General features: G+C 42.4%; 1 long non-coding RNA gene across 2 annotated transcripts in view; it reads left to right on the forward strand.

Annotated features, from left to right (window-relative positions):
• The window catches only part of LOC127491170 (uncharacterized), a 392,060-nt gene that overhangs the window by 77,443 nt on the left and 286,775 nt on the right, over nt 1-27,842 (forward strand). For both annotated transcript variants that reach the window (XR_007919751.2, XR_007919752.2), the window contains exon 2: nt 1,805-1,890. This is a non-coding gene — a long non-coding RNA (uncharacterized lncRNA). The remainder of the gene's footprint in view (nt 1-1,804; nt 1,891-27,842) is intronic.

A 27,842-nucleotide genomic window follows, 5' to 3' on the forward strand; every position in this document is an offset into this window, starting at 1 on the left:
GAAAACACGATTTAGAGAAAGTAAGTAACTTCCTTATGGCAACCTGATAAGTACATTGCCATGACCTCCATGGGACTGGAAAGAAAAATACTAGGCTAGTGAGATAATTAAACTGATTTCATTTATATTTAATTAACTAATAAATTTTATTTAAAATATCTGTGTGTTGGAAGGCACACAGGCAGGCACCTCTCACTGAGTCAGATTCTAATTGAAATCAGAGTAGCAAGTCCTTACCAGGCTGAAGTGAACAAGCAGTGGAGGTGGACCACGGTGCACTTGGCTGCAGCTTTTAAAAATGTTACGCAGGCAGGAGGAAGGGAGAGATCCCCAAATAAAGTGATGTTATTCTTTTTGATAAAAAATAACATAGGGTGCTTTCCGACTTCTAACAACATCATGCCAAGAGACACTGAACAAACGTGCGTACAAGACCTGACAAGGATCTAAGATAAAGACAGGCAGGATAGGGCTATTCGTCCCCAGAAGGTCAAACTACTGAAGACCATAGGGAGCTGGGACTGTCTGAAAGAGGGAAAGTCTGGGAGGTGATCTTCGGAGGGGAACAGAAAGGGGCTCAGCTTCTGGGAGGAGAAGCTTCTTCAAAGGTGAGTAGGAGGTGGCCAGGTCAAAGGAAGCTGGGACAAGACCCCTCATAGAGAAAAAGTAGCAGGTGCCCACGGAAGTGAGTTTTAAGAAAAAAACAAAAATGCAGGAGGCTAGAAAGGCATGCAGAGGCCCTCCCAACTTTGCTAATTGATTTTGATTTTATCTTAAAGCAGTATGGAGCCCTTGAGGAATTTTAAGCAGGGGACTGTCAAGATCTGATTTAGTTTTGAAAGGTTTATCAGACATCAGAATGCAGAATGCATGATGGGATTGGTGGGGAAAGGGGCAGGGGCAATAAGCTGGGGGGCAGGAGCCACTTGGGAGGGCACAAAGTCCTCCAGAGCAAAGGATGAGAAAGGGGAGAAATGGGCCAAGTTCAAGAGGATATGGAAGTAGAACAAGAGGTCTTGAGGACTGACAAGCAGTGGGTGGGGGAAAGGGCAAGAGTCACAGATGACTTTCAGTTCTAACTTGGGTGACTGGAAATGGGGTGCTATTCGCTGAACCAGATGCAGAGAAGTGGTGGCTGGAGAGGCTGGAGTCTGGAGTTACCACCTAGCAGCTTACAGGAAACCACTGTAGCGGGAGGATGTGCTCCCATGAGCCAGTGCGTGGCAGATGGGAATGTGAGAAGCTGATACCAGAAAGGCATGTCAGTCGATTGCGGGGTACTGCAGCCATCAGAAAATGAACTAAAGCGAGAGTCCACGGAACAAAACCAGCACTGAAAGATGTCAACGTGATGGTTAGCGAAGCATCACTAATGGAGTTGACCTTGAGGAGGGCAGCACTCCCTGATGGAGTGATGGCACTGAAATCAGACCATGGTGCATGGACCAGACATGAAGGAGTGTGAGGGAAGCTCACGGGTGCACTATTGGACAAAAAAGAGAAATTAAAGAAGAGAGTAATATGAGTACCTGGAAGGGCTGGAAAGATCACCTCAGTCAAGGTAGAAGGGAAAAGACCGCTTTGAAAGAGTAGGGCAAAAACGAAAAACTAAGCATTTCTTTTGTGTAAATAGCCTGGAAATTGAGAACAACTTACCTGTGGTTAATGAGAGCCAGGTGAGCTCAGAGGCTTTGCTCCTGTGCAAAAATCTCTGGGAGGGAGAAGTGTCTCAGCTTAGAATCTAGGGTCTGAGCGTTCAAGCTTTGCTGTTATTTACTTTTAATCAAGTGAATTTCTCCCACAGGATACATTATTTCATTCCAGCAGCACTCCCGACTCCAGCTTCCTGTTAAGGCTCATCTTGGGAGGTAGCAGATTCCGGCCACCCAGGTAGGAGACCTGGCTCCTGGCTTCAGCCTGGCCCAGTCCCTGCTCTTGCATACATTTGGGAAGTGAATGAACAGATCAAGAGGCTTTTTGTGTTCTCTCTCTCTCTCTCTCTCTCTTCCTCTCAAAATAAAATACATGCATAAAATTTTAAAAAGATATATAGACCATTAGCTATTCATAAATATGTCTCTATAGCAGTCATAACAAAGCAGAAAAAGAAAAATAATCCCCTCACACAGTGTAATATACTTTATTTTAGGGAGATGCTAGTTAATCACTAACTCTAATAAATTTCATGAGGATTGTGATATGAAATAAAGTAAACTGGAGAAAAAGGAAGGGTGCTAGTTCAATGTTGAACCTAGATTTACAGATTTGTTGCTGACTCCTTTTGCTGTGTGTATTTTCAAACATGTAAGAGGAGCACAAACTTCCTGCACGGGCCGAAGCGTGGCACAAATTCACAACGGTTCTGCAAGCCACATACCCATCTTCAGTACTGCATGGACCTCAGCTCCTCTTCTGTCAATTAATTGCTCTTAAACGTGAGCCGCCATGATATTCAGGACTCTCAGAGCTGTGGCTTTCCAAAACCAGTGACAAATACCTACAGCACAGTTTGCTTCTGAAAGCGTGAACACCTATAAACCAAATGTACTGTAAGTCTTTTAAATCTGTAAACTCTTTTGAACTCTCAACAGTTCGGTGATGGAGAATGTGTAGGCTCTGGTTGGCCTCTGATCCCACAACTGGACTCTGGGAATGAATACCTGAGGTTCCTACAACTCCTGGTGCTTTTTTCCCCATGGATGTAATTAAATGTGCTCAGACGTAGGTGTCAGATCAGCTACTGAGACTCGCAGCAGTGTGGTCTCTCAGGGCCTTTTAATTATTAGAAAAGTTAATGTGATGAAACAGATGAACTAAATCTTTAAACTCTGCTATAACTGTTTCCAAATGTCATCAAAACCAGTGATGCTAGGGAGGCCTGAACTGAAAGAGCACTCACAATCTTGATCGTGTTCTCCGTCACATCAGATGACAAGCCTGATTCGCAGAGGTCAGAACTGGCTTTCCTGATTATGCGATACATGTTGGCACATCAGCTGCCTTTTGTTGAACTGAACAAATGGTTGCAGTTCCCCATCCCCTTCAATGATGGTGCCCCAGCTGTAACAAGGGGAGTTGGCTGTCTTATGAAAAGTATAATTATTTGAAACGTTAGTTTAGAATGCAAACTCCAGAGAGCCAGAGAATAAAAACATCTGAGGGTGCATCCCAGGAATGTGCATGGTTAACAAGCCTTTCATGTGACATGAAAGTAATGCAAAAAGTTTAAGGAAAATGGAATTCAAAGATAAGTTTAGGGGCAAGTGTTTGGTATAGTGGTGAAGATGCCTGTATCCCATCACAGAGTGCCTGGGTTCAAGTCTGGGCCCCACTCCTTGTTCCAGCTTCCTGGTAATGTACACTCTGGGACACAGTAGGCTATGGCTGAAGTGCTCAGGCCCCTGTCACCATGGTAGACCCGGATTTGGTACAGAGCTCCTGGGTGCAGCCTGGCCCAGCCCCAGCTGTTGCTGGCATGTGGGCACTGAACCAGTGGATGGAAGATATCTGTCTGTCTGTCTCTCTGCTGGTCAAACAAAATTAAAAAAAAAAAAAAAAAAAAGGTAAGTTTATTTGGTGCACAAACTTTTGAAATCCATGCATATGCTTTGTGTTCAAGTTCACAGAAAACAAATATGAAAAAACTATTGACTATTCAAAACTATTTTTTGAACCAGATTAAACTTCCTTTTTTAAAAAAGATGTATGTATTTATTTGAAAGTCAGAGTTACAGAGAGAGAGGGAGAGACAGAAATATCTTCCATCTACCAGTTCACTCCCCAGATAGCCACAAAAGCCAGAACTGGGCCAGGTCAAAGCCAGGAGCTTAATCTGGGTTTCCCACATGGGTAGCAGGGCCCAAACACTTGGGCCATTTCCTGCTGCTTTTCCCAGGCCATTATCAGGGAGCTGGATAGGAAGCAGAGTAGCCAGGACTCAACCGGTGCCCATACAGGAGGCTGGTGTCATACGTGGTAGCTTTACCAGACAGAATGCTGGCCCTAAACTTACTTTTTCATTCCATTTTCCCACACATTTTTAAAAAACACTTGGTATCATTTCAGGTAACTCATGTGTGTATATGATTAGGAAAAACAAACAAAGATGTCTACCAAGGTATACAAGATGGCACTGGGTTAACTGACTACCTGTTACATGCTCCTAATTCAGAGTAAAGAAAAACATAGTGAGTGTGGAAGACTCTGGGGATTGGCTCTCTCAGTTCCCACTCCCAATGCTTTGTAGCACAACCTCTTGTACTGCAGGCACTAGAGAGGGACAAACCCTAGCTCCCAGACTGCTCTGCAGTGAGCTAGGGCTGCTCAGGAGACTTGGACTCCACCAATCAGGCACAACTCTGCAAAGATTTGCCGAGGAAGGGAAATACTTGAGGACAGGCTGGATGCTGGGCATGCATTTTGCTGGCAAGATTTTGCAGTCGGCAGCAGTAACAGCTTCTGGCACTGGCTATAAAATCTTACAGGCTGCAACGGTCTTAACCCGGGTCTGAGTGCTTGGGAGTGTTTTGGAAGCTCAGTCAACCACCCACACCTTCGGCAGGTTTTATAAACCACTGAATGTATTTCAATATATCCCCTTCTGTTTTAAAGGAGTTAGAGTGGATTGTCTATAACAAAACCCTAAACAAGACTAAGAGTAAAGAATCCAGCTATTCCGTATTTAATTCTCATAAAAGTTGATCTAAACTTTCCTTAGGAACTTTCCATTATTATTTCAAATGGAAAAATAAGAATAATTTTAGGTTTTTAAAAAAGAAATTTTTGATTGGCAATCTATATGAGTTTTAACACAGTTCTATCACCTGAAATATGGCAAAGCATCTACTTTTGACATGCCTGGGACACGTTCCTCTGGTAACAATACACTTCAATTACAGGTTCATTGACATGCCCGGGACACGTTCCTCTGATAACAATACACTTCAATTTCAGGTTCATTGCTAATGAAAGAGATGATGTTTGAAATAAAAGAACATCATCAAAGTAAGCCACGGATTCAAATCTTGGTTCTGTCACTTACATGCAATAACCTTGAAAAAAAATTATGTAACATCTCGGAGTCTCTGTGTTCTCGTGATGATAACATGTTTCTGGATTTTGGAAAAGATTAAATAAGACAGTGTTATGTAAAGCTTCTGCAATAGGACTGCAGATCAAGGAGATCATTACATAACTGCTAATGCTATAGTTATTATTTTATTATATTGCTAATCCTTCCAGTGTTGAATTCTGAAAGCCATAAGAACAACGAATGACACAAGCTCACTTATGGCTCCCTGAGAGATTAAAGATCAGCATGGGAAGGTGATAAAAAGGCATTGTGAAACTGCCTCCTAGGCTTGGATTTTTATCAGCTCTCCCAAAGCAGATAGGTTCATTTCTACCTGCTGTAAAAGTAAGGCCAAATTGCTCAGGCAGTGGGTGAGTGCGATCCTAAAGAGCAGAATTTGAAAAGTCAACTTTAGCTTCAGTAATAAATCCAAGATAACTTTAGAAAATTGTGAGTGTGTTTATTTATTCATGCACATAGAGGCAGTATAGAGTAGGGGGACTGTGAGGCATCCACTCTAGAATCAAACTGCCCAAAGTCTGACTTTATTTATTTTCATTTTATTTGAAAGAGAGACAGACAGAGAAAGATCTTCCATCTGCTGGTTCATTACCCAAATGCTCACAACAGCTAGCAGGTAGGCCAGACCAAAGCCAGGAGCCAGGAATCAAATCCAGGTCTCCCACACAGTCTGCAGGGAGCCATCCATCACTTGCTGCCTCCTGGGGTGTGCCCTGGCAGGAAGCTAGACTCAAGAACAGAGCTGGAATCTGAATTGAGGCACTCCAGTATGGAATGTGGGGGTTCCAGGTAACTTAACTGCTACTGCCCAGATTTTAATTTCTACTCTGCCACTTGCTATCTTTGTTGCCATTAGAAAGTTATTTAATTTTTCTGGGCCTCAGTTCTTCTTCTGTAACATGGCTATAATGATAGACCATACTTTACAGGGTTGTTGAGAATCAAATGGAGTTATACATACAAAGCTCTTGATATACCTACCGAGTCTCTTATAAATATTCACTATGACTATTATCATTGCTGTCTTCTAACCACACCTACAAACAAGCAACACTATTTCCAAACTTGAAGGAAGGGAAGTGGAGCCAAAGCCCTGGTCACCCTCCTTGATTCTTCCTGCTCCCCTGTTTCAACATCTGGTATGTCAAATCCCGTCATATTTTTTCTTACCAATAAAATAGATCTCAGAATGTTCAGTTCTTTCCATCTCTTCCTGTACCTACTACAGCTGCTGCCAAGTTCCTTCACTCTTGCTGGGAGACCATGGGAATCCTCTAAGTAGCATTCTTTGCTTTCATGATTGCTGCTTGCAATGGTGTGCTCTTCTGGGAGCACTAAACATAACTGGCTGCTTAAAATCTCCCAGAGCTTTTCCATTAGATTGGTAGGAACACTTGAATTCTTGACCAAGACCGCCAAGACCACAATAATATCACAAGGTGATATTATTCTTATTTATAATTCTTATTTCCAGCACCTTGATCTGGTCCTTGTTCATAGTCCACGTGCCTCTATTATCTGTGGACTTCATGTATTGTTAACTGCTACTAAATTATCCATTAAAATGCTCCCACAATCAAATCCTCTTCTACATAGTACCAACCATGGCAGTGGCAATATCTAAGTTATTTACATAGAATAAACCCAGGTATATAAAAGGGGCGGGGATGAAATCTACATAATGTACAATTCAGTCCTCAGCAAATGGTGTCATATTTATACAATGAAATTGTAATACCACTCCCCAGATTCTGCTTATTATCTATCTCCTGCACTGGAGTGTGAGCACCACAAGGAAGGGATTTTCAGTCCATACTGTTTCATCCAGAGTGGTTAGAGAAGTGCTAGGTATGAAGAAGACTCTCGTAGATATTTTTAGAATGCATGAAAGAGAAGGCTCTTGATCATTAGTTGGGTACAAGCCATTGTCATACTTCTCATTCTTAGGTCCAAATAACTGCTACATTCTAATGACAATAATTAGCTAAATTATTGTTTGAGTTTTTAGCTATTTTATTTGTACTTTTAATATTTCTCTAGGTTCATGTCCATGATAAATTTGATTACAATAGTGGTATTATAGTAGGTGCCTCAACTGACTAGAGATAATCTACACAACAGAAGCATCAAAGGAGATGACTATAATATTACTATGAGAGGAGTTCTAGCATCACACATTATCATCATTATTTTATAAGGTTCTGAGATCACAATCTTCTAAGTAAATGTAAGTAATTTTATGTTCTGGAATTCATCCACATAGAAGTCTTGGAAAGCTTATCAATTTAGCTTCTAAGTAATAAAGAAAAAAAAAAAAAGAAGAGTATGGAAAGCATACTTCAAAGCTATTAAGTCCCTCCTCTAAATAATGCTGGGAGGAAAAAAGGAACTTTCTCTTCTGAGCGGGCAGAAGGGTGAGCATTGAATGATCTCTGGATAATCTTTTCGGTTTCTTTTCAAAGCAGCTGCTCTGCTGAGAAATCAAAAGGGGATGGAGAAATAAATGTAAACAGGAGACTGTTTGGATAGTAGAGAGAGTCTCTCACCATATGGGAAAGAATGGCTATCTACCTCATCAGGAAATGAAGAGAGGGCCTCATGAGTAGTGCATCCAGCTTAATGAAATTTAAAAGATATGCTTCAGCTGCTTTTGGCTGGAAGTGCCAAATCTGCACAGACTTTTTTGCACATCTGTTTCATTGCTCAGTTTTTGTACACCAACTCCTCTTTTCTGGTCCTTTTGAAGCTTCTGTTTGCAAACTGAGGCAGGAGTTAAAATTTGCTGTTTTTAATACAATTCTATAAAACGTGAAAAGTTCTGTTGGTTCAAGAATGTTAACTTTTCAGTTCTATATCCAGTGCCAAGAAGTTTACCAAATTAAAAATTATTTTGAATGGAAAAATGCCCATGTCACAAGGTTACATGATTTTAAAAACTTCAGAAGTTTGAAGAATTGGCATCAAAAGATCACTCTCAAAGTTAATTTTTTGAAGTATACAAAGTCACTACAACATTACATTAGAGCCCTGCATTGTAACGCAGTAGTACGTGTATTATTGCTTTGGGTCATGAAGATGGTGGCTCCTAATGCACATAAAGTTTGAAAACAAGACTTCCTCTTCATCTTTCTCCAACTGTCTACTCTATACTCAAATTTCTAATCCTATGTACTAGCCCACTATTTTTCTAAGCTCCTCAATCATACTTAAATCCATAAATATAATTCAAACAGAAGCATCTCAAACTTCTCACATTGTCATAATTCTGCCTATCAGCAACACTTTCTAGATAGAGATGACACACATCACAATCCAAAACTACAACATTCGGTGCTTGTCTGTTGCACTGGCAACCTATTAGCTGCACAAACTGCGAAAAGGAAATATTAAAAGAAGCATTTTGAATGTGGGTGAGTTAGGGAGGAAGAATCTACTATATTTATAATGGTCTTAATTGTTATATATTAAGACAAACTTGTAGGCAAGAGAAGAAGATGGCAACCAAGCAAAATATTAGGAACAGACAGATTGTGTTTGCTGACCCATATATTGGGTATTTCATGGAAAATGTGTATTATGCAAAAGCATATGGATTTCAACATTTGTGTACCAAAATAAGCTGAATCTTTTACATCCATTTTCCATTAAGTTTTTGAACTACCCTAATGAGCAATTTGTTCAGCCTCTCTGAACCCCTATTCCTCTTCTGTGAAATGGAATAATCACACTATCACCCATATAGATGGGGAGAATTAGGGGAGATGAAGTACTAACACACTTAGCTCAGGACCTGGCATATACTGCAAGCACTGGGATCAACGTTTTCTTCACCATCACCACCAACGATTGTCTGAAATCTAAATTTCCGGCTCTTAACTCCCGTCTGTATTGCATGAACAAGCTCTAACCGGCACTTGCCATTTAGTCAATTGTGTTATTTCCTTAAAGAATCACAAGCAAATGCCTCACCCTCTTCTTTTTCTATTTCAGTGTCTCCACTCTCTTCTACCAATGAAATGGCTCATTGATCATTTCTCTCTCCAAAGAGAATTATGTTTCAACAATGTGTGCACATTTGTGTGGGGCCAGTGTCACATGCAGAAATTTGTGTGTCTTCTACTGACATCAATGCATAATCGTAATGTTCTAAAGTTCTACCTAGCTTCCAAGTCACCCTTACCAGTGCCAACACATGTGTCAAACGAGGTCAACAGGCACAAAATTGTTAAATGCCCTGATCCATGCTTAGAATGCTGAGAAGTAGATGTTTTCTCTTAAAGATACCATGATTCATTAATCTTTACCAAGATTGTGGCACTACGCCACTAGTTGGGGAATACCATGAGGCAATTTAGTCAGGTAAGTAAAAAGATCACTTCCATATAATGTGATCATTGACAGACTATGTTTTAAATGCTAAAGGATATCAAGGGTAAGTTCCCTAAACACAATAAAGGAGTAGGAACAGGGAGGGACAGATAGATGTCTCAAGGAGGAACCATTTGAGTCAAAGAGGCTCTCAAGAGCTTTGCAACCAAGTTCAGTGCCGTGGGTCTCTCACTGTGCTCAATTAGGAATGAAATTTACCACTCAGGGAGTGGTGCAGATAAGCAACAGCCAAACCACAGAGGCCCTTGTATAGTGTGCTGAGGGTTTGGACTTTATCCTGCAGGTAATGCTAAGCCAGTGCAGAATTTTAGCCAGGTTAGTGACATGATCAGACTTCTACAAATAGCTCTAGATCGTGTGGGTTAGAAAAAACATCTTTAAAATGTTAAAGCACCCACTCTTTGTTTTGTTGGATAACGATATGGACGTCTTAGGGCAACTAGACCACATGCCTGAATTGAGGACAGGAGCCTCCCTGCTGTCAGCAAGTTCTTGTTCTGATTTTCCTGCACTGCCTCTCAAATTCTAGGACACTAATCTTCGGGGAAAGGTGCAAAACTAAGCCTCTTTAAATCCCATTCTCCTTCTAAGCTATTTACAAAAATAATGCACGCAATGTTTCCGCTTTATTCTCTTCCTTTGGGCCTTAAGAGAATGGACTCATATGGGTTTTTTGTTTTGTTTTCCTTTTTCAGCATCTAGAAGAGATTTCACATCTGCTTAGTCTTCGTCCAAATGTTTGTGCTAAATCCTACTCTGAACAGAATCCAAAATCACTTCACACATTTCTGGTTTGGGAAATTAATTACCGAGGCATCCATAGTCAAAGATCTGGTCAGGAAACTTTTAGGAGCAACCTTTAGGTTATAAGATGTTAGAACACAGGGGATCTTTTCTCCCTTTCACGAATGCTTTGAACAAGTCAGCACTCCATCAAAAGGAACATAACAGTTTAACATTCTGTCAAAGAATGGAATGCTTGTTCACCTGGAGCAATGGACTGATAAAAGTAACTTGCATCTGTCTTGATTGATACAAAACTTCCTCAAAGATTAACCTGGACAATCAAGGCCTGAAACCCCAAAACTGAATCACAGACAAGGAAATCAAACCCAAATTTGCAATGAAAACATTCCCAAACTATCGATCCTACTAATTAAAGTCAACATATTAAAACAAAAATCTTAAAATTCCTGCTGGCTAATAGAGAAATTCAACTAATTAAATTAAATTGGTTTGGTTAGATTAACTTAATAAATCTTGCATATTAAACTCCACACATTGATAAAAAAAAACAAAAACAATGTAAATCTGAACACAAAAATGCATTTTATTTGAAAGCCACCACATTTACTTTGGGTCTGTAATAGCTATCTCCACGCTTGTCTTTCTGCTGTGTTAATTCACTAAATCCTCACAACTACCTCACTTCACTTTACACATGAGAAAATCAGAATATTAGAAGAATTAAGTGATTGAAAGACATACAATTTGAAGAAGAGACATCAGATCTGTCTCCAAAGCTATTAATGATGGGACCACTCAAAAAATAGTTTGAGGCTTATTTTGGAAACACTAGCAACACACAAAGGTTTTATGTATTTGGAAAGTTTAACAGTATAGTCAGTAGAGGGAGGTATTATTAATCACTACCTCTTTTGACTCTCATGACAACTCAAGAGGAAGCCAAGAATGTGTTAACATCTTAGTTACAACTGTCCAGACCCTTTGCAAATCTCAGCACACAGTCACACAACCAATTGCCCATAATCACCCATAATCTTGCTTTATTTTCAATAACAGGTTTTAAATTTTAAATTTTTTGCTTCATAAAAAATGGAGTAAAATGACACAGAGAAGATAATCAAATGCAGAGTGATGTATTTGCTGCATAATGCATTCCCTAAAGATTAGATACCACTTATTGACATTACTTGAGGGCCAATTTCCATATCTCATTTAATCATTATATACTTGCAACTATGTATTATTAACCCCCTCCTTTTCTTTTTCCATTTTATTTGAAAGGCACAGGGACAGAGACAGAGACAGTCAAAGAAAGATCTTCCATCTGCTAGTTCACTTCCCAAATGCCTGCAGTAGTCAAGGCTGGGCCAGGTTGAAGCCAGGAACATAGAACTCAGTCCTGGTCTCCCAGCTGGATCACAGGGATCCAACTACTTGAGTCATCCCTTACTGCTTTCTAGGGTGTGCACTGACAGGAAACTGGAACTGGAAGCAGAGCCAAGACTCAACCCTGTGCATTCTCATATGTGATGTCAAGTGTCCCAAGGGGCACCTTAACCACTGTGCCAAACACCTTCCCCGTGTTATTACCCTTACCGCCTACACCTCGTCCGGATGAAAATGTCAAAGCCTAGAGAAAGGAAATATCATGCCTTGGCCTTTTCGAATAAGAGAGCTACAATTTAAACCTCATTCTGACTCCAAAGCCCAGGCTCCTTCTGCTTTATCTGAGACCAGTGAGTCAAATACTTGGCACAAACTTAAGCTGGTGCTAAAATGATAGTAGGAAAACTTGTGAGTGTGAAGAATATTTCTTAGAAAAGCACCATTCTGGGAGTGACCATCACAGATCAGGAACACTCCACATATTGTAGGTTAAAGAAGGAAGGCAGGGCAGGAAAAAGTGAGAGCGGGGAACTTGCAAAGTATTGTTCCTGCATTTTGCAGAGTGTTAAAAAGGTTAAGCTAAGTTAAATAAATTGCCTAAGATCCCCATGGCAAGTTACAGTCAGGAGGCAGAACTAAAATCTAGGTGCTTTTGACACAAAAGCCATGATCTGCCCTTTGATGGGGGGCTTCATTTCTATGGACGCAGAAAATGACTTCTTCAAGACAGGAAATCACACATTGATTCAAAATGAGAAGGGCCCATGTTATCCCAGTTCCTGGTCCAGCACAGGGATTAGAATGCAGGCTCCAGATCCAGGCCACCCGTTCACACTCCAGCTTCGGTCACAGAGCAGCTCTGTGACCTTGGGCACACGCTAGAAAGATGTAACTTTGCTCTAGGTAAACTCTTCAGATTATAATTACACACATTCAGCTTTTTTTTCCCCCTAGTTTTTGTTAAAGTAAAAAAAGAAAACAATTATTCAAGACAAGTGAATTTGAAGCCTGAGTTCTTTGAATAAAGAATTCTATCTCTTTCACTCTGACAGTGGAGACTTTGCAATTAAAATCACTTACTTTATGGAAAGTCATTATTTTTGATAAGTGTTATATTACCATTTACTTAATGCTAATAACAATAGCTAATGTTTATTAAGTATTCCCTTTGTGTCAGGAAGTGGACTAAGTGCTTTTTTGTGGATTATTTCACTTAATTTTCATAACCACTTATGTGAAATGCACCATTGCTCATCCCGTTTGCAGATGGGTAAGAGCCTCAAACATTCTCCTGCAAACTGTTTGTGGTTTTACCATGCCTCTGTCTGTTCTCTCCCTCACCTGCCAGATGATGCCAGGACTGTCCAGGTAATAGTTTCACATGCACTAACCTCCTAAAGAGTCCACTCTGAGATAATGCTGCTAATAAAGATGCTGTACCATTAACACAGAATTATCATTATTATTTTGTTTTTACTATTTATGCACTTGAATTGACAAGGAATCATCAAGCAAAGACCAAAACCTAAAAAGCTGGGAGCTTGAAAACCTGGACATAAGCATAAAGACATTATTAAATACCTTTCTGATACGCTGCAGCCATTTAAAACTGTCTTCAAAAACAGCACATCAACAAGGTCAGAGCAAACCGATCAAAGTAATCTCTGGAGCATCTTTCTTTTTCCAAGAAGTTATTGTGAAACACAATTTAAAAATATTTTAAAATCTGCCCTCTGCCAACAAAGTACCACTTTATTGGAAAGGCATCCAGGACCTGGCAGTAATTCTAATTCCAGAAAGTAAATGGCACTTTTACAGTTTACAGTGGGCCTCCCTCACAGTGGATGAGTCAGGCATGGGGTTTCCATTTGACAGTGAAGGAGACTGGGAAGGAGGGACCGGTCTTGAAGCCCAGGCTCCCTCACTTGGGGGAGCATGGCTCAGACACAGTCAGGCACACTTCGGAGCGGTACTGAGGACCCAGGCTCAGAAGTAACACGTCAACCGGGAAGCTCACTGTTGCCTGCTCTCGGTCTTCCTGGTGCAAGATCAAAACCCATCACATTTCCACATTCAGGAGTCGCCAAGAAAGAGAAGCTCAAGCTGTACAGGCTGTATGCATAGGCATGTGTCTAAGTATGGGTGCCTCCTGTTGTGGCCGTGAAAGGAATCTGATCTTTAGAATTAAACAAGTATGGCCTCAAATCCAACATCCTCCACTTGTTTGCATGATTTTTCTTTTAATCTTGGACAGACTTTCTTAACTGCCTGTGACACCAGAATCCCACGTTGCAGCATCAGAATCCAGGCTACTCTGTTTCTGGTACAGCTCCCTGCTAATGTGCCTGGGAAGGCAGCAGAAGATACCCCGAGTACCTGGGCCCCTGCCAGCCACGTGGGAGACCAAGAGGAGTTCCTGACTCTTGATTTCATTCTGGTCAGACCTGGATGGTGCAGCCATTTGGGGGAGTGAACCAGCAGGTGGAAGATCTCTTGCTCTCTGTCACTCTTTCAAATGAATAAATAAATGTTTTTTAAAATTGGGAAATATTCTCAACATACTGAGTGTTTATGAGTGTTGGAGGCAGATAGTGTACAAATAAGGAAGTTATTAGTCTCTAAGAATTATTTTAATTCATTCCTTCATACAAACCCTATTGCCAAAGTCAGGAATTCCTAATGCTGAATTCCTCCTAGGGCGTATAGATTTGTTATAATGTTCTAGCAGAGAAGGAAAAGATTATTAAGAACCAGCTGTGGTGACATCAGTCTACCTCATTTAACCATTTCATCAATACTGTTTCCAGGTGGTAACGTCAGTGCCCATTTTAAAGACCAGGAAAGTGAAGTTCAGACAGAAAAACTCACTGAGTGTCATATAGCTATTTAGGGTCATATAGCTATTTAGTGGCAGAACTGATCCTCTTTTTTTTATCTATAACTTAGTCCAACCTTTTCTTTTCTTTTTTTTAAGATTTTATTTCCTTACTGAAAGTCAGAGTTAAAAAGAGGCAGAGGCAGAGGTAGAGATGAGAGAGAGAGAGGTCTTCTATCCGCTGGTTCACTCCCAAATTGCCACAACGGCTGGAGCTGCGCCGAACCAGAGCCAGGAGCCAGGAGCTTCTTCCAGGTCTCCCACATGGGTACAGGGGCCCAAGGACTTGGGGCCATCTTCTACTGCTTTCCCAGGCCATAGCAGAGAGCTGGATAGGAAGTGGAGCAGCAGGGACTCGAACCGGCACACATATGGGTTGCCGGCACTGCAGGCGGTGGCTTTACCCGCTACCCCACAGCACCGGCCCCTTAGTCTAAACTTCTCTAATCTCACATGGTCTCTGGTTTCACTTAATAAAATGGTGCTGCCTATTTACTGAAATGAATGCTATAAATGGTGAACAAAGTAGCCTTTCCCAGTCATTAACCACATTTCTGTGTATAAAAAACCTAGCAGAATTGTCAACATCTTGCCTTTAAAAAAGAAATAAATTTGTAAAAAATGTCTAAGTACCTAAAAACCTCTACTTACTTCACAACATTCTATGTGTATGTATGTATATATATTGTGTATATATACTTATATAGAGAGAGAGAGAGACAGAGAGAGAGAGAGGAGAGAGAGAGAGGGAGAGATTCTACTATGAGCCACTCTACTCAGCAACTGCTGATTTTAACATCCAAGTGGCACTTATTGTTTTACTTGAGAGGGTAAGAGATAGACAGGGAGCTCTCACCCCCTAGTTGACTCCGCAAAAGCCCCCAGTGGCCAGACTAAGACTGGGCTACAGCCCACAGCCAGGAACATAATCCAGGTCTCCCACTTGGGTGGCAACAACCCAATTATCTGAGCCATTCCACTGCTTTCCAGGATCTGCATCAACAAGAATGCTGGAGTCATGAGCCAGAGCTGGGAATCAAACCCAGGTACTCTGATGTGGGACATGGGCATCTTAGCCATTAGGCTGAATGCCTGTCTATTGGCATTTGCTTTTGATTTAGTGTTCTTGTAAACTGAATATGTACCTTTGAGGCACCGAATTTGCGGTGTGAATCTGTGTGGGTGATAATTGTGGTATAAATAACTGGATTTGGCAGGGGAAAGATTTTATCTTAGTTTTCTCATCTGAGAAATGGGATTTAATGGTACCTACCTTCCAATTTTTCTTGGAACTGTTTTCTACTAAGTGCCATTTTGGCATGATCTATTATTAGGACTGTATGATTTTATAAAACAATAGTGGAAGCTATTTAAAATAGTTACACATTTAAATGTCAAACACTTGACACTTATTACAGTAAATTTCATTCCTCCATGCTGACTCATTTATGGGTGACATTTGCACAAAAGTACAAACAATAAATGGCCAAATCAGTTTTGGATTTTAAACTCCATTAAACTGTTTAAAAACACAAAGGTAAATAAATGAAAGCAAAAGTATTAGAACAGGTCCTCTCATATTGTGAGCATTATAAGAGAGTGCTTCAAAAAGTTCATGGAAATTGGCATTAAAAGGTAAATTTATGGAGTGGGCATTGAGCCGAGGAGTTAAGATGCCTGCATACCATGTTAGTCAGTTCTGAGCTCCAGCTTCTGACTCCAGCTTCCTGCCAATGCAGGCCCTGGGAGGCAGCAGTGAAGGCTGAAATAATTGGATTCCCATCTACCCATGTAGGAGACCTAGACTGGCTTCTCGGCTCTCAGCTTCTAGTCTTCCCACAGCGCAGTCCTGGCCACTGCAAGCGTTTGGGAAATGAACCAGACTTGCAGAGCTCTCTCTCTCTCTGTCTGTTTCTCCATATCTGCCTGCCTCTCATATTAAAAACAACCCCCCCCCCAAAGACCCCACTTTTTAAGGATATGTTTATTTTGATTCAGAAAAGTTTTTTGAAATCCATGTCTAGTTTTTTCACCATATGGATTTTCCACAAACTTTCTGAAGATCCCTCCTATGCATGGATTTCAAAATTTTTTGTATCAAAGTAAGCTCATCTTTTAATTCTATTTTTCCACAAACTTTTTAAAGCCCTCTCATATAACAACTTGCTATTATTATTAACAGATTTTTTAAAATTATTTATTTTGCAAGTGAGAGTGATACAGAAAAATCTTCCATCTGCTGGTTCACTCAAATGGCTGCAACAGCCAGGGCTGGTCTAAACTGAAGCCAGGAGCCTGGAACTCCATCCAGGTCTCCCACGTGGATGGCAGGGACCCAAGCACTTGAGTTGTATTCTGCTGCTTCCCTGAGCACACTGGCAGGGAGCGGATTGGAAGAGGAATAGGCAGGACTCAAACCAGTTCTCCAGTAAGGGATACTAATATCTCAGTGGCAGTTTAACTTGCTGTGCCACAACACTGGCTCCATCAGCAGGTACTTGTAATTGTAAATTAGTTTATAGTGAAATATACGTATACATGAAATAAACCAAACCACCTTAATAAATGCCCAAACATAACCTAATAAAAACTATCCAAATTTCAAATTAAAGGAAAAAATAGGTCCATTATTTGCTTTTATTATTATTATTTTAAATATTTATTTATCTGAAAGGTAGAGTTACAGAGAGGCCGAGGCAGAGGCAGAGAGAGAGGTCTTCCGTCCACTGGTTCACTCCCCAGATGGCCACCATAGCCGGTGCTGCACTGATCCAAAGCCAGGAGCCAGGAGCTTCTTCCAGGTCTCCCACATGGGTGCAGGAGCCCAAGCACTTGGGTCATCCTCCACTGCTTTCCCAGACCATAGCAGAGAGCTGGATGGGAAGTGGAGCAGCCAGGACTTAAACCAGCACCCAAATGGGAAGCAGGCATTGCAGGCAGCGGCTCTACCTGCTATGCCACAGCACTGGCCCACTATTATTTTCTAAGTATTGTTAAAACAGAGTACTAGGGCTTCAGTACCCTAAAAACAAACACATACTAAAGTTTTAAAAACACTTTTACTCTGGAGCAGGCATTGTGATACAGCAAATTAAGCTGTTGCTTGGGACCCCTGCAACCCAGCATCTTGTATCCAAGTACCTGGGATGGAGTTCCAGTGCCGCTTACAATCCAGCTTTTTGCTAAGGCATCCTGGGAGTCAAGCCAGCAATGGGTCAAGTTCCTGGGTCCCTGCCACCCATGCAGGAGACCCAGAACTCTGGGCATCTGGGTTCTACTTGGCCCAGTCTTTGCTTTTACAGAATCAGGGGAGTGAATCAGCAGATAGAAGATGGATTTAACTCTCTCCCTCTTTCTCTCCTTCTGTCTCTGTCTTTCAAATAAATAACAAGCAACTTTAAAAATCTAATTAAAAAAATCCACTTTCCTGGGCAGGAATTATGAATTAAGTTTTTATTAAAAAAAAAGAACACTTAGAATTTGCTATAAAAACAATAAAAGAATCATATAAATCCTATTTTGTAGTTCTGTGCTTTTCTACATAATTTCAGCCAAATATTAAAAATAGTATACTAATAATCTCCTTTTTGTTTTTCATAAATGCTTTGTAAAATTTGATCCCTGCATTTTAGTCCCCATTCTGGACCACCTGGAAGCAGTAAGCTCCAACCATTCCACTGTGTTGTGATAATTTATCTTTCTAACACACAGCAGAATGACATCTATGCTAAGACCCGTCCTCTACCTAATAGATCACGTCTCTAGGTAGGCCCAAGTGAACACAGCAATTTTGTAAAATTGCCAGAGACCCAAGCTAAAGCAATCACAGAAGTTTTGGTCGGCCACCAAGAATGGAAATCCCTAATGTGTTTACGATTTCAGAAGCATCAAATCATAGCTTCACACAGAAGCATAAATAATGATTCTGTGTTTGACCACTAAGGTTTATTTTGCAACCCTTGGGTTTTCTAGATTTTGTTAGAAACTATTTTATATGAAAACATCCTTGCCCTCTCCTCCTCCTGCTCATCCATCTAAAATTCTGCAGCGTGTTTATAAATGTTAACAGCAACTGCATTCATATAGCCAGCACATCCCAGGAGAGTGGCAAGGCCTTCATAACAGAGCACACTTTCTGTCTCGCACTCTTCCTGGAAGCCAAGGCACCTGTGTCTGTTTCACAGGACAGCTCTTTGGGGAGGGGGTGGAGGGAGGCAGGGGGAAAGGGCCCCCAAGTGAAGAGTGGAAAAGGCAGCACAGTGGAAACCCAAGAGATTCCTTCACAATTAGACAATTACATTTCAACTGTAATTGCAGAGGCAACCTGGTTTATGACCACTCTAACACACATTTAGGTGAAACAAGCCAATAATGAGATGTGATTCAGCCCTGACATGGAAAGATCTTTGGTTTCCCGGATTTTCTGTCCAGATGAAAAAGAGGCAAGGGCTCTAAGGACCCACAGGGCTTTTGTTCTGAAGATGAACTTCTGCTCCGGAAAAGGCAACAGCAGCCGTGTTTGTAAAACAAACACAACGCCCCCCCCCCCCCCAGGCTGTGCTCTCTCCTCCCAGGTTTGCACAGGGACACAATTACGCAGTGTCCATAGCCTTTCTGCAAAGGTGAGAGAGCCTTGCTCTTTCCAAGTGAGCACTGCAGATGGATAGCTTTGCTGTCTGTTCATGCCCTTTCCCGTGGTCACCCTAGGGAGCAATGACATTCTTTGCAAGGCAACCGAGGGATTTTTGAGCTGCTGTCTGTGTACTTGGAACACAGAAAAGGCAACCTAATTGCCCTCCTCCCACTACAACCAAATTCTAGTCAGCAGGCCTCAAGAGCCCCAAGGCTACAGCTAATAGCTACACCTGCAAAGTGAATTGCTGCATTCCTACAGCCAGATAACCAAAGGCCATCTCTTGCTTTGTCTTAATTGTCTGGGGTATTGCCTCAATTGTGAACTTGGTTTTAGTGGGTAGATCACTAGACTTTGCTGCTGCTCAGAGAACACCATTATCATCATTGTCATGTCCTTATTTTCAGAGGAATATGCATTCTCTTGGCTGGAGGAGGCGGTCGGCTGGTCTTCTGGCTTCTAAGGAAAAGCTGCTGCTGGCTACTGGGCTGGCCCCAGCTCTCAGCTAAGAAAAGGAGGTAGACAAGAACTCCTCCAGGGATGGCACCAGGGCGAAAACCAGGATGGCAAAAACCAGGGCAAGGAGAGACTCGGCAAAGTGTCAGCCACAAGCACTGTCTTTCCTTGTGGCTCTGTGTCCCCTGCTGCAGCCTCTCATGTTCACTATCTTCTCAGAAGTAATTGCTGGGTGCAATTAGAGATACTAAGACTCAGTGACTTGCCCAAGGTCACACATCTGGAGGCAGAGGCAAGTGAGGGCCAGTTCTCCATTCCCCCCAAGAATGCTCTTTCTACCACAATCAGCAGATTCCTCCTTGGGTGGCTCTCTCCCATGGCAGTCAGCTAGCTACATGCACACAGACAGTGCAGAGACAGAAAAAGACAGGCAGATGCCGGAAAGTGTTTATTACCTCTTAGAAGCTTGTCTCCTCGAACTATCTCTAACTTGGTCTTAGGATTCTTCCTTATTACAGAACTTGAGAGACTAGAAGAAAGACAGTAAAAATCCTCTTCAACCATAGACTTTGTGAAAATAGGAGTGTAAATGCCATCCTTGTTACCAGGAAATATCATGCGGTAGGTGAAATGGCTGAAACAGGCTAAATTTAAATCTTCATTTCTCCCCATTGACTGGGTCATAGTGCTAAAACAAGGGTAATAGTTTGTATTCACACTGAAGCAAAGGCTGTAGAAATCTTATAATGCGAGGAAGGTTGAATGCCGTCGGATTCAAAGTGTGCTAGAATCTTAGAAATGGAGACTTTTCAAGCACGAAGGTACTTTGAAATGACCTACTCCCACTTTATCATTTTGCAACTGGGCAAACTGAGAGTCAGAGTTCCCCAATAACGTCCCAAAGTCATCATACAACTTAGTATCAGGTTAATGAAAGAACTCCGCCTCCTAATACCCAAGCCAATGTGGCAGCCTAGAAAAATAGTAAAATGTAGCGAAAGGACAAAGGGAGCTACACACAGAACAGTCTTCCTAGAGAAGACACATTGTGATTTCTAAAAAAAAAAAAAAAAAAAAAAATCACAAGGCCTAATTAGAAGAAAATCACCTCCTTTTTCTTTTTTCTTTTTTCTTTTTTATGGACAGAAAGAAATCGGTAGAGAAGGGATAATGACAATTCTCTGAAACTACCAGCCCCCTGTAAACAGTTTTTTTCAGGATGCCTATAATTAAGTAAAGAGGCAAAAACATCTTGCTGCACCTATAAATCAGTAAGGCTACAGTCAAGGGTTTCTATGAAACAAACTTTATCCAAAACAACCCTGAAAGCAGGATATATTATAAAAGCATCTGAGTGTTCCCTCAATTCGTTTTATAAATTGTTCTGACTACATAGGTGACTAAGACCAAAGACAGAGTCTCCTGCTGCTGTTCATGATTCATGTACCAGAAAAGAGAGATAAAAGATCACTCCACAGAGATTTATAGCCAAGTGCCTTCCCCTGATTTACAAAAGGGAGCATTAAGATAATTGAGAAAAGAAAAAAAGTCTCAAACTTGCATAATGAGAAAAACAAATGTCAGTGCATGTTGCCTGGTAAAGCCAACAAAGGGAGCCTGCACAAACGAATGCACGGCCTCACTCAAAAGAGCAAATGCAAGAACACCAGGCATAGGAGGCTGACCAAGTCTCTTTAGGCGAAAATAGAATAAGCCTCCAGAATTATAGTAGGGGGACTTAGAAAGCAATAGTGTGGAAACAGGGAACTGAATCAGAGATAGAGGTAATATGTCCATTTTCTATTTCTCTTCTAACCCATTTATTTTTCCTCTCCAGAAAAAAAAAATCTCCAAAGAACTCAGCTTCTCTCATGTCCACATATTCCCTCTGTTTTCACAAATTCTTGGCTTGACACATGCTATTGATCATCAATAATCAGATATCAGTCTAGAATGGGAGGCGCTGATCCAGAGTCAGGAAAACTGGGTCCCTATACATATGTACACATTTCTTGGCAATAGCCAATTTTTTCTCTGGCTTATGAAAGTTAGTGGGCAGGCAATCCTCAGGAATAATAAATTCAGATTGTAACTACAGGAAGCTACTGCACTGGGAGAAAAAACTAGAAAATCTCACCTAGTCCTTACAACTATCATGTGTGATAAAAGCTAAATAACTATTTTGTAATCATCAGATAGATTCACAAAAGGGAAACTCCAAGAACTTTAACCACATGCCTAAGGTGATGTGTCTACAAGTAGTAAAGCAGGTAGAATCAAAGTCCTAGGAGGCAGAAATCTAGAATCCTTCCAGCAATCATAGTTTAGGTGCTCCTGGACATGGAATTGGAAGGGCCAAATACAATGGGATTCTGCAACCCATCCAAATCTCATTGCTTGCATGTTTTTTTAAGGTGATGGAAAGAAAGATTTCCAGCACCTTTCATTAAAGAACAAATGTGACTTATAAATTGCTATCTTCAACTCAGCAGTTAGACATAAGTAAAATTTAGCAATTTTAATTGGTTTGGCACAGCCTTTCAGATTTCCATATGGTTATTTTCCTTGTTTTATGTTAAATGTAACTGACATAGCACTTGAGTTTTCAAGTCTTGGCAGAATATATCAATTAAAACTACATAAATTAGAATTTTTCAAAGCATACATTCCAAACTGAGTGGTCTTAAGGAAAAGATTTAAAAATGCTCTTTTCATAAATATGTTCATTTTCTTTCTATGATGTAACTTGTACCTTAATTTTCATAACAAGTTTCATAATTTTTAAAAGGCCTATTTTCCTTGGAAGAGTGAAAGGTAATAGCCATTTGCTGCTTCTCTGAGAGCTAGTGGGCCTAAAATGGGCTTTTCTATATTAATTGCCAGGTGCATCTTTCCCATCTCTATATTTCTGAAATAGCCAGCACTCGCAATAACTCTTTCAATGTGCCCTGAAACTAAAAATGTAAGCACATGGATAAACATGGCACTAGTCACATTATACTGATGGCACTTTTAACCAAATCTTAACAGGTGTTACTTAACATACCAGTATATCAGAGCATGCCACTTAAAATATAGTTCTAAAAAATGTGTACACATTGAAAGAGATGTTCTTTCTAAGGCAGCACCACAATTCCCTTAGAATTTATATCATACAATATGTGTAAAATACAAACAGAAATCTGTTGCCTTGTGATTCACATGACTGCCACAATTGCTCCTCATGACCATTGCCTATATAATTATTTTGCAAATAATGAAGTGTGCTAAACAAATGAAAGAATCATTCATCAAACCCCAAGTGGTTGTTGATGGAATTTTCACACTTATTTAACTTGATTGAAAGGCCAGAATGCTTGGTGTACCCATGATTCTTGGAGAGCTTGTGTGATTCAAATAAAAGTAGTATTTTTATGTTATTATTAAATTTTCTTCCTATATATGGAGTAATGTGAGAGTTCAGAACCAGTTGTGTTGCCTTATAATAGAACTCTGGTGTTGAGGCCATGTCTATAAAAGAGTATCTAGACTGCTGAGCTAATATTAATAGGTGTTCCACCGTGGTTAGGATAACGTTAGATTGAAAACAACTGATTGTGCTTCTTAGTATCCAATTTCCTTATGCTACTCTCCATTCACACAGAGTTGCACCAAACATTTCCTTGTAACTTCTTGGATTAAATAACCTGACATATGAAGGATCTAATTCCCTCCTTTATTTCCAAGGATTATTTGATTGATTTTTGCGCTATTTCCAGTGTTCCCTTTTGCAGAGACTGGAATGTGGGATTGCTAGAAGTATCCTTAAAGGAAATCATGAAGGTCATTAGATCCTAGGCAGTGAATGCCTTCATTCAACAAGGGCATGGCCCTCCTTGGCCTGCCTGCCCTCTAACATCAGCAAGTTCCCCCAAAAGGGCCTGCACTTTAACTTGGTCTGAACAGGTCACATTTCTAAAATACTTAGCTGTCTCAAATGTCCCTGGTCGGCAGCACTGAGTCACTAATGCCACAGCCACTAGTTTCAGGCTAGACTGACCTCTTTGGAGTTTTCAATGGAATTATTCCATGTAATCCTATTTACACAGCCATTTAATCAAAGCGAGAAAGGAGATTACAGAGCTCACATTTGTTTTGCAAAGCAAGGGTGCAAGGATCATCAATCCTACAGACTCTCAAAGTGACTTGATAGCACATCGCCTGGCTTTGGAGTGTTGGACATTAACCTGATCTATCTCCTGTTGTCTTGTTTAAATAGGAAGGTCCAGGCGCTTTTCCTGAACTACGTAAGACGGCAACTTCCCCATCCAGATCTCCCGGGGGCCATTCAAGGGAGCAGGTGCTACTATAAAAAGGAACAGGTTCTCCCCTCCCTTGCTTATTATGCCACAAAGCAGAACGCTTGTCCACACCAAGCGATTACATAAAACTTTTCTTTCGTTGCAAGAATCTTTAGCATTTGCATGTCATGGTGATCCCAGGTGTGCCCTAAAAACTACTCTGCTTGCAAGAGAGAGCAGATGGGCACTGTGCTTCTCTAGTGTCGGAGAATCTGGGAGAGCGCTCCGGAGAGGACGACCTCCACCTCCTTTTAGCCAGGCTAAGTTCCTTCCCTTGCCCTTTCCACACCCACACCGGCGCATGCAAGAGGCTCCATGTCCTGTGCACGTTCCCACACCTAGACATCGATTTAAAATACGATGCCAAGCGGGTGACTTAATAAAGCACGTCCAGTAGACGGGTGCCTTCATTCTAAGCTCTTTGCAGAAGTCTCCGATTCCCATTACCCCCACCACTTCCACGGACGGCTTCCACACATTTGAGACATTGCAATCTTCGTTATAGCCTCTGGGGGGTGAAAGGGCAGCCTTATCCAACCGGTGGCAGAAAACAAGGAGCCTTTCCTAAGAGGGGAAGTGAGAAGAGGGAAGAGCCGCCAGGGGTGAAAAGAACTGTGCACCGCGGCGCCCCTTTCTAAATGAGCCGTATATTTGTGTTAAGGGGGAGAAAAATCTAATTGTACCCCTGGGCAGTGCTTCACCCACAGCACTTTATGCATCATGCACAATTTAGCAGCACTGGGAATTATCTCAATAACTATCATTAGAGGTGCCTATTAAAAAAAAAAAAACTTTCTCTCCTTTGTAATGGAACAAAGTGCATGTATGCACTGTGGAGGTATCAGCTCCTCCGGAGCTCTCCAGAGAGCCCACCCAGAGCCGCAGACTAGGCAAACGCCGCCGGGAGCCAAGTTTCCCGGGCGGGCTGGGCAGGTTCCCCTCCCCGCCGAGCGCAGCGGCGTTGGAGCTCGGAGCTGGCTTCGCTCCCGAGGCGGCGCCGCGCCGCGCCGCGCCCCGCGCCCACCTGCGGGCTGCACACATAAATCCGGGTGCGACAGCGAGCGAGGGTGGCGCGGGGGGAGCTGTTTCATAATCTCCCCGAAGCCACGGGAAAATGTCTCCCGGGCACAGACGAAGCCTTCCAGTGATAACTTCGGGGCCAAAAAGAGCCGATCGTTCCAACGGAGGGAACTGCGCTTTCCGACTGACAGTTCCAAACTTAGCTGCTGGGGCTGCAAACTTGCCACGGGCTCGCTCTCATCACTCCCAGTCCTTCCCTTCCCGGGCTCACCCAGGCGCGAGGAGGCTAGGGCTGGCACAGCACGCCCGCCTCCCTCCCCCGGACCTCCTGGGCTCAACGGGCGGGCACAGCCCGGAGGGTCCCGGGTGCGGATTCCGGGGCGCGCCTGCCTCCCAGGGGGATCCGGGCGCGATTTTCTTGGAAAGCCTGCGCTGTCCCCGGCGCGCCCTACTCACTTGTGTCTTCTTCATAAGGAAAGGCAGCGCTGCGATCCAGCCCAGGCAGCGGTGTGGCGACTCCGTTTAGCTGCTCTGGAGCTCCAGCATATTGCACGAGCAGCGGCGACAGATAGTCCAAGCATTGGGTAGCCCGAGCGCAGCGCCCTCTCCACGGCCCGTGCTGTCCGCGGCGCTCCAGGTCCCGGCGCGAGGCGGCGAGTGAAGCCCGGGCCGCCGCGCCGCCGGTGCTTTTATACAGCGCCCTCCCGCCTGCTCCGGACACGCCTCCTTCCCTTCCGGAGCCCCGGGGAGGCGAGACGCTGGCAGAGGCGCGGGAGGCAGACCGCGGGGCCGGACCGCAGCGCTCTACATGCCTCCGAAGTTGCGCCGACCGAGCCCAGCGCGTCCCCTAGCCTGGGGTCCTCGGGAGCGCACGGGAGGAGTGGGTGCCCTGGGGGCGAAGCTTAGCAGCCTGGCGCAGCGAGTCCCAGCCGGGCCTCCCGCTCCTCTGGGACTCACCTGGAATCGCCTGGGACCAGGCGAAACACCTCGCGCCTGGAGTTGCCTCCAGCTCGCTCGGTGCTGAGAGGATGCAGGAGCGAAGTTCAATGGGTTCTGAGCAAAGAATCCACTGCGCCCAGCCTTGGGGGGTTGGGGGGAAGTTTAATTAAGATCTATAGGTAGGCCATTGTCTTACCTCCTCTATTAAAAAAAAAAATGACCATTCATTTAGTGAATGAGCATTTGATAATTAAAGGAATTGTTTCAAGGTTAAGTATTGCTAACAGGCCGTTTCAGAATGCTTTACTGCCGTGTGTTTAGAAATTAAGATTCAAAGCAAGTGGTAGGGGTTACGAAACGTGCAGTTCGCCAACGCGGCAAGGGTTTTGGGAGCTGTACTTTGTGCTGGAGACGTTTTCACAATTGGAAAGATCATGCAACAGTGATAGTAATAATAGCAAACACGAGGGTGTGGTGCATGGATTTACATATCATAGCCTCGGTAAAAGATTTCTATGTGAGTTATATGAAACATGTATTTAAATATAATACACATTTTTACAGAAGTTATTACATCTTCCACAAACCTGCTGTATAGATTCAGTTATTTTTATTCCCATTTTACGGATGACGAAACACCCTTAGGTTAATTTTCCCAACCAACCAAGCTAGTGAATGGCAGAGCTCTAATCTAAACCCGGAGTCCTGGCTGTAGGTCTTCTAAAAAGTACTTCCGGGGGCAGATTTGACTTAGGGCTGAAGACACCAATTAGGAACCCCCTTCCCACATGGGAGCGCCTGGTTGCATAGCCAGCTCAGGCTCCTGATCCAGTTTCCTGCCAACGCAGCCCCCAGGAGGCAGTATGTAAAACTTGTTCTCTGCCACCCATGTGGAGACCTGGACTGAGTTATCAGCTCCTGGCTTTTGCCAGCCCAGCTTCTGCCATTGAGAACATTTCAGCTTTATCTGATTTTCTCTCTCTGCCTCTCAAATAAATGAAAATACTGCTCCTAGGCTTATTCTTGTAAGTGGAGAACATAAACATTTTATTAATTTGTAAGAAGAAAATAAATATTAACTTCAGTAATCATTTGGAACAAGAATAACACATAAATTCAGGAATTATTTTTACAAGACTCTTGAACTTAATTCCAAATTTGCCTGAATTAGTTCAAGTGTTATGTTAAAACTATGCCAAAATTTTAACCATGAGAGAAGTAGAAAGTAGGTACATTTATAGTTCACTGTATTAATAGTTCACTGTATTTATAGTTCACTGTATTAATCTTCCACTGCTCTTATAAGAAATTACCAGAAATTTAACGGCTTAAAACAACACAATTTTTTTCATAGAGCTAGAATTCGAAAGTCCCAAATGGTTCACCCTGAGCTAAGATCAAGATGCTGGCAGGGGCTGCAATCCATTGTGGAGGCTCTAGGGGACAACTAATTTCTGTCCCCCCGAGGCTATCCTCCACAGTGGCTCCTTCACCTCCACAGTCAGTAATGGCCAGTTGGCTCTTACAGCAAACCACTGTCACTGCCTCCCTTCTCTATTTGTAACGGGATTTGTTAATAACACCGAGCCACCCAGGTAAATCAAAATAGTCTATTTTAATTTTTTTAAAAAAAGATTAATCTGTTTATTTGAAAGCCAGAAAGAGAGGGAGAGACAGAGAGAGTTCTCTCATCTGCCGGTTCTCTCCTCAGATGGCTGCAATGGCCAGAGCTGGGCGGATCTGAAGCCAGGAGCCAGGAGCTTCTTCCAGCTCTCCCACATGGTTGGCAGAAGTTGGAACACTTGGGCCATCTTCCTCTGCCTTTCCCGGGCCATCAACATGGAGCTGGATCAGAGTTGGAGCAGCCAGGATGTGAGCAGGTGCCCATATGGGATGCCATCTTCACAGGCAGTTACTGGCCATGCCACAGCTCGGTCCCCAGTCTCTACGGTCAGTTGATTAGCA

This window comes from Oryctolagus cuniculus, chromosome 11 (genome assembly GCF_964237555.1).
Source record: "Oryctolagus cuniculus chromosome 11, mOryCun1.1, whole genome shotgun sequence".
NCBI lineage: Eukaryota > Metazoa > Chordata > Mammalia > Lagomorpha > Leporidae > Oryctolagus > Oryctolagus cuniculus.